Consider the following 7,821-nt stretch of genomic DNA (forward strand, 5'->3'; position numbering starts at 1 on the left):
TGCTCCTCTGTGTTTTTACAGCACTATTTGTGGTCTGATAGTCTCTGCTCGCTGAATGATGCTGTTGTGTCAGGTAGACAAAGCATAGTTAAAACAAAACCCATATAATCTCTTTCTGCTTCTAGTAAGATGCCTGTTCCTGCTGAAAGGGAAACATGCCACGTCACCTCTGTGAAACTGGTGAAAGGAGATCTCTTTGCTAATCTCATCCCTTGGCATCTTCAAAGCAGCCATCATGTGAGCCAGAAATACCTGCCATCCTAATTCTCTATTTCAGTGCCATAGGAGGGCAGAACAAAATCATTTTGGTAACTCCCTCCCGAGAGCAATTTACCTGCCCCAGCTGTGGCTTCTTGCCTGGGTGGAAATGCTCAGTTACCTGTCTGTCAAATGACATTCTGTCTGATCCCTGTGTACATACATGTTATTACGACTCCTCCTACTGCAATATAAAGGGCTGCTAAGTCAAAACAGTATCCTTTTATACCAGAACATCTTAGAGGCACTTTGTAGAGGTTAACATCTCAGAAATAGGCTATAAGGCTGTGGGGAAAAAGGTCCTGAAGGATGGGAGTTCATACCCAGGGGGATTGCACTGTTGTGGAATTCTGCTCTCATCTAAAATCATTAAGAGAACGTTCTTGATTTAAGGGACATCAGTGAGAACACAAGACAAATGGCAAAGGAAAGCTTTAAACTCCTGCATTAAAAAGGAAAAATAATCCAGTCATAAATAAACTGCAGTTTTATTACCACTGGATATGGAAAAGACAACTGTCAGAGAAATGTAAGTATGCAAACACAGTTGCCTGATTAGTTGGCTTTGTGAACTTAAGAAAATTAGCAGCAAGTTTCATGGTATTAAATAAACAAAAGAAGAGCAGACTCTTAACTTCCAACTGCTGAACATTTCTCTTACTTGTGCTTGATGTGAGGTGTCCCTGCCCATGGCAGGGGGGTTGGAACTAGATGATCTTGAGCTCCTTTCCAATCCTAACTATTCTATGATTCTATGTCCCTCTTACCAGTCACCTGAAACACTGTACTGCTCCTGCTGTGAGCAATCACGGCAACAGTGTGTGCCTGGCATCAGCAAACCAGACAGGGACGTCTGAAACGCTGTACAGAAAATATGTTTGTGCTGTTCAGAAGACAAAAAGCTCCAGTACTGTAATAGTTAATCTGCTGGAGTGTAAAGATTTTATTAGACACCAGTGTTTTTCCACATTACTTATGGAAAGCCTTTCCAGTCTTTATTCCAGCCATCAGTGTTGTGGGCAGGCTGAGTGGTGGAGAAATGACTTTAGGGGAGTGCTGGTGTGAGCTCTTGGAGACCTGGGGTTGGTTTTTGTGTGCCTGTGTGGGTTTGGGTGTGGGGAGGAACAATACTTTTCATTTCTTTACTATCTTCTGCCTGCTGAGCCCATCACTGCTGGCCCCATTGCAAAGAATTGAGGTTGCATCCGGAGCACTAGCGTTGTACTGCTTACACAGTTAAGAAATAGTGTCTTTCACGTGAGTATCTTGAGCCCATAGGGGCCTCAGGTAAGTGCCAGTGTGTTTCAGGGTAGTAACAACCACTGCACCCTGTGCTCCCTGCCTTTCCCAGGCCATGCGCTGCATGGCCTTCTCCCATGGCATCCATAACATCTCTGAGTACTACCAATGCTCTGCCTTGCTCCCAGCCCCACACTGGGCACTGCTTTGAATACCTCAAGCTGTGCCGGTGCCCATGGGAGCAGAGGTTGGCACAGAAGAGGAGGTTTGCTGCAGAGCACGCTGCCAGCCTTCCTCTTGCAGCTGAGGACACATCCTCAGCACTGAGGCTGCTCAGAGAGGGCTCACAGAGTCCACCTGGGGTTATGTCTGACACAATGGTTTGGTCTCAGGCAAGGCAGATGCTGCGTGTTGTATTCACTGGGTTTAGAGGTGACAGCGAGGTCCTTTCCATCCCTCCATGCATTCAAGCACCACTCCCTACTGAAGGAAGTGGGCTCATAGATTTTGAGCATTTTAAAGTATTCCCTGGTGTGCAGTAACAACAGTAAATAGCTGCTTCTGAAGGATGGGGACAGCAATTGTCTTAAATCCTTCCCTTCCACCAGAGCCATCCAGCCGGGCTGAGACGATTTGGGAATTAATGTGGCCCATTAGTCAAAACTCTGCACGATCCACTGTGCTTAGCTGAGAGCTGCCATGGACACGAGCTCTCGCTGCTGCTGCTTGTTAATGGATTAATGTGGAGATGACTTCTCTTTCCTGTTGCACAGGAAAAAAGCTACTGAGATACATTATCTAGGAAAGAAAACTCTGCTCATGTTCCGAATGTGGTTTTCCTGTGGTCATGAGAGCACTGTGCTGCTTTCCCCATGCCCGGGGGTGTTAATGCTGGGTGGGCTGTGCCTGAATCCCACCTCTGGAGATTATCCTCTGCTTGTGCTGAAGCTGGCTGGAGGTTTCAGATAGTGATACTGTCCTTTGCTTCTCCTGGAGCTGTGGTCCAGAGCATCTCTAACAAACACAGCACAGGTGGGTACCAGGGATTATCATTTAATGCCGGCATCTTGCTGACCAGGCCTGAAAGCAGAGCAGTCTTTCCCAATCCTAGGAGTCTGTAAATGGGGAGGATGAAAACTGCTACACAAACACCTGGTGATGACCTTCTCTTTCTTCAAGTACAGGAGATGACAAAACCCCGTTGCCTGAATCATTCCCCCTGTCAGCCCTCACCTCCTCCCTGTGAGCCCTATCCATAGCCCCAGGCAGGCAGCCAGTGAGCTGGTGCCCAGCCAAAACCCTCCTAACATCCTTGGATGCCCAATAGCATTGCCAAGGAGTCTCTCAAAGGTTACAGCCTGCTCACTGGATATTGAAAATGCCTCCAGTCTATTGCATAAACATTAACTCGTATCCTGCTAAAGCAGGACAAGTGCTGAGTGGGGCTGGCCTCCATCTCCTTATCCTGAATTTAAGCATAGAAAGATTCATCAGGCATGCCCCCAGCTTTCCTCCTCATCCTCCTGCAGTCCCTCATGCCTGTTCCCAGCTCTTGGGTTGTCTTTCTATGGCTATGAGATGGGGAGGTGAGCATTGCCAGCTTCAGCACGGGCTCCTGTGCTGAAACTCAGAGATACCTGGCAAAGGACATGGAACCATATTTGATGTGCCATGGGGAGCTCCACAGCACGGTTTGTGTGTTCAGGGACCTGGGAATAGGCATCTGAATGGGGTGAGGAAATGCAAAGTTGAGGTCCCTTGGTGAGTTGCAGGGCAGTGAAACAAGGCAAGTGGTGTAAAAGCTGATGGCAAGCCCGTAGAAAGCAGCCTAAGGGGGCAACGTCCAAGTATTCCTTGATGATGTGACACATCCCAGGGGGGTCTCACATGGTGAAGGGAGGTCAAAAGATGCTGGTGCAGAGCAAGGGCAGAGCTCCTGCCTCTTGTGGGAGGTATGGAGGAGAAAAGAGGCTTCTCTATCTCTGCCAGCTGAAATTAAATCTCTTCAGAGCAAGCAACTGTGTTATTCCCCTGGGTCTGGGACAGAGCTGTTGGTTCTCCACCAGCACACAGCCAGAGACATGCTGGTCCTTGGGGTGAGGCACTTGCCTGGGCTGGAACTGGAACTGCCATCCTTGCCCTGCCTAGGGGCCAAGCCCTGTCACCATATCTGGGCTGCAAGGTCACCCCTCCCTGAGACATCCCACCCATGGTCACTCCTCCTGCATCAGAGGGGTGCTGCAAGGGCTGCCTCTGCCCTGGGGGTTCAAATTGCCCTTGGTGCCAAGTACCACAGAGAAATCGCTGTGAGAGCAAAGATGCTCATCAACACAGAGGAGCTGAACAGTGAGACCCTGTGTTTTCAAACAGAGGGGTGCAAAGTGTGAGTCTGCACATCAGGTGAGGGGGAAGTGCATTTGTTAGAGTTACCTTTACAAGGGCTGTGCTCTCGCAAAACTTTATTTCTTGTGTTGTATCCAGCAGCAAACTGAAGAGGCTCCTGCCAATATGAGAAGTCTCTTCCCAACATGAAACCACTCCACCTTTGACCACCCCTACACCAGCTGTCCTGGGGCTTTATTAAATGCAGGTTTCAAGAGCCTGTGTTTGAGAAGCCTGTGTGTAAAGCAGAGATGTTGTCATAGTTGTTCTCAGCCCCATGGTCCAGCCCTTGCTCCAATGCCCCTGTGCTAGAGCACAGTGCTAATGCTGGAGCACTGTGCTGACGCTGCTCTGGCAATTCATGATGAGCTCTGCCAGCTGACTGCAGCCCTGGCCCTTCAGAACATGTTTACTGCTGCTTTTTCAGTCAGTTGAATTGAGGAGAAGAAAAGCTGCACGAGAATGAGATTTTAATTACATTGGTGCTGGGCAGAGAAGGCAGGAGAGGGGCTTCAAATCCAATTTGGTTTCACTGAACGGAGGAGTAAAGTTAATTCTGTGATCTCTGCTCAGCATCACAGATGCAGGTAGGTAGAGGAGAGGAGCATGGGGGTGTACAGCCCCCACTTTATTCAGACAATATTAACTTCTAGTCAAAGACTGAAATAATAAAAGTCATGAACTGTAACTGAGACTGCAGCCCCTGGTTGAGGGGCATCGAGCAGCATGTGGCTAGGGGAAATGTGGGCTTTTCTTTTTGGGAAATCTCTTCTTGTGCCCCATCTGATAGCCTGAGTCCCTTTCCAGCAGCATCCTAGTGCGAAGGTGTCGGCCACTCCACTGTAATACTCAAGGGATCCTCATCCAGAGAAAGAGGACAGAGGACTAACACCTCTCAGTTTGTGGGGGGGCTGCATGGAAAAGGATGAGGAAACCTGGCCTTGGTGGGAATCTGCAGATGGGCACATCTGTGTGATGGTTGTCTTTGCATCACATCGCATCCATCAGTACCACACATGACCTGAACTGTCTGTGCATCTCCATGCACCCCTACACACACACACTCTTCACTAGCTGAGCCAGAAAGCATGGAGCCAGCATCCAGCCCAGCACAGGCATGTGGGTTTTGCTGGGCGGAAGGAGGAAGAGAGCAGAGGAAAGGAGTAGGGCATCTGCCTTGGAAGGTGGGGGTAGGTCTGCACTAATAAGCAGCTTGTACCCATTAGAGGGTGGAGCGGAGAAGTCTATTCCTTTTCTGCCCAGGCAGTTCTGTCTCTGGCTCGGTTTGCAGGCAGATGGCAGAGGATCTCACTGACTCTGTTATTTCCCCTTTGTTTCCCCTTCTGTTTGTCTTTCATCTGCTCCTCCAGTGTCTTCCCTTGCTGGGGTTCTCACAGACCCCTTGCTGAGTGGCAGCACATCATCCCCTCCCTCTGCAGCCCCAGCTGCTCACAGAGCTCATCTGACACTCCCCACCACTACCCCAGTGCAAACCAGGCGCTGGGGAGCATGGCTTGGAGATCCAGGCTTGGGTTTCCTGCAGGACCCGTGCAGAACCCAAACTACCTGCAAAGCACACAGCTAGTGCAGGAGGAAACACTGATGGGGGCCAGCGGAGGCTTCCTCAGCATCTCCAGTAAGTGCAATAGCAAAAGCCACTTGATGAGGAAAATTGTTTCCATTTATAAGTCCGTGTTTGCATCTATTGGGAATTATTTCTGACAAGGTAAGGGACAAAGCTGTGCCACAAATACAGAAGATGATTATTTTTGGTTCCCTATTCTGGTCCTGGAAACCCACATGTTTGTGGGTCCAACCCAAAGAACAAGGCATTTGTCAGCTGCTCTTTTTATTGTTTCCACATCAGCAATGTGCACTTTTATGCACGTTTTTCCATTTACAGTCACTTGATTACACCCTTCTCCAGAGCTGGCCCATACTGGGGCTTGGCCACACGTTCCTTATTTTGATCCTTACTTTGGAAAAACTGCCTTTTCTTTTATTCATCATCAGCATCAGCTAAATGATACAGCACTGCTGGTGTCTTCCAGCTGGAGGGCTCCCCAGCCCACAGCAGAGCTGCACAATGGCCTTGCAAATGCTTCCAGCATTGAGGCACCTACTGAAGTACATTCATTAAGAGCCAAATGTCTCCAAGTCAGGGTGTGTTCGGGGTATTTCCTCCTCTTTTCAGGTGTAGGGCAAGGGTTTGGGAAGGGTGAGGGGTGCTGTGGAAGAGAAGCACCTCTTGGGGAGCCCAGGAGGGCACAGGAGTCAGGCTGTGGCCTCCCTGAGCAGGAGAGTGAGGATTGGTGCCCACCAACATGAGACTGCTTGAGCTGAAAGGAGTGAAGAGTCACTGGGAATAAGCTGTTCATTTCTGCTTCCTAGTGAGTCTTACCCAAATCCCAAATCTGGTTGTGTTTTTCAGGAGCCTTGAAGATCGCAGGGAAAAGAGGTTTTCTAGAAAAATTGATATTTTTATACATTTTCAAAGCTATCTTGCACACACAGATTCATATTTAAAAAAAGGGGGAACATTTTTTATTCCTTGATGTCCAATTGCCATAATCTGGAAATAAACCAATAACAGAAACAGCCGAACTAATGATCTGCCACCCCAAAGCCTCCATGGAGAAAATCATCCTGTCAAGTATTATTGCATTAAAGCCATTTCTGAACTTAAGAAAAATACACTGGGACAGTGATGTGGTTTTCAAAAGATGCATCTTTAAATATTTGTAATGCTCTGAAGCAAAAGAATTCCATTGGATTTTTTCATTTCCAGCTTTTCGAAACATGGAATTAAGATCTTTCACCTCGAGCGTTACTGCACAGTGCAAAGCCGGAACCACAGAAATCCTTAATCAAAAGCATTCCATACTTTTTAAAATGCTGCCTGCCTTTAATTGTTACTTATTCCTTATTCTCAGTTAAGGATATTCTGAGTAAGAAACCAGCTTTCACAGTCATACTCCCAAGGACCCTCACAGGTATCAGCCATGGTGATGCTTTCCAAGGCCAGATTACAAACCTTGCCAGAAACTGATGTGCTGCTCTTTGCCAAAAAACCCTGGCCAGGATGTTCCTGTCTCTTCATATCCTGGGCTGTCAGCTAGGGAAGCCCAGGGAAACCCTGTACCAAGACACTCATGCACTGCTGCTTAAAGGCATCAGCTCCATGGCATCTCCTTTACCTTTGCATGCTGGAAAAGCTGGACATGTCCCCCTGTTGTGTTGTGGTGTCCCTGAAATAATGTAATTTGCAGACCTGGTGTTTCCTGAGTAAAACACAACTTTTGGTTCTTCGGGTTTGAGGTTTTGGTTTGGGTTTTTTCTCCCTCGGATCAAATAGGAGCCTGCTCAAGGCAAACAAATAGCTTTTAAGAGCCTTTCTGCTCTGAAAGCCTCTCTAAAGGAATACGTAGTTGCATAAAGTTGAAATATATATATGTCAAATCAAAAGCAACTAGGGAAAAAAGTCTGTAAGGGACTTCAAGGGAGGTGATGAGCTGTTAAAACTGGTTCTTGGGAGCACCTGCAAAGACAGAGCCCAGTCCCAGGTACTTGAAATCACTGCTTTCACTTGAAATGTGAATATACGAATGACACCCAAAACACATGCAGTCCCAAGCAGGACCTTCAGGAATGTAAATACTAGCAGTTTGCTGTCAGCACTGAGGCCTCTAACCTCAATGTTCCTTCTTTTGCTTAGTATTGCAGGAGGAAGAGAGCTTGGATTTCCCTCTGTCTTCATTCCATGGCTCTTCCTCCCTCTGAGGGAAACCCTTCTGATGGCTGGAAGGATGAGAAAGTGAGATTCATAAACTGAGGAAGAGGCATAAGATTTAGTTGGGGTTTTTTCCCCTTTTTCCCTAAACACCCCATGTCCTCTGAAGTCCTACATTTCCCTCAAGCACTTCTGTCCCTTCGGGTAGTTGT

Source organism: Melopsittacus undulatus, chromosome 1, assembly GCF_012275295.1.
Source record: "Melopsittacus undulatus isolate bMelUnd1 chromosome 1, bMelUnd1.mat.Z, whole genome shotgun sequence".
Lineage (NCBI taxonomy): Eukaryota > Metazoa > Chordata > Aves > Psittaciformes > Psittaculidae > Melopsittacus > Melopsittacus undulatus.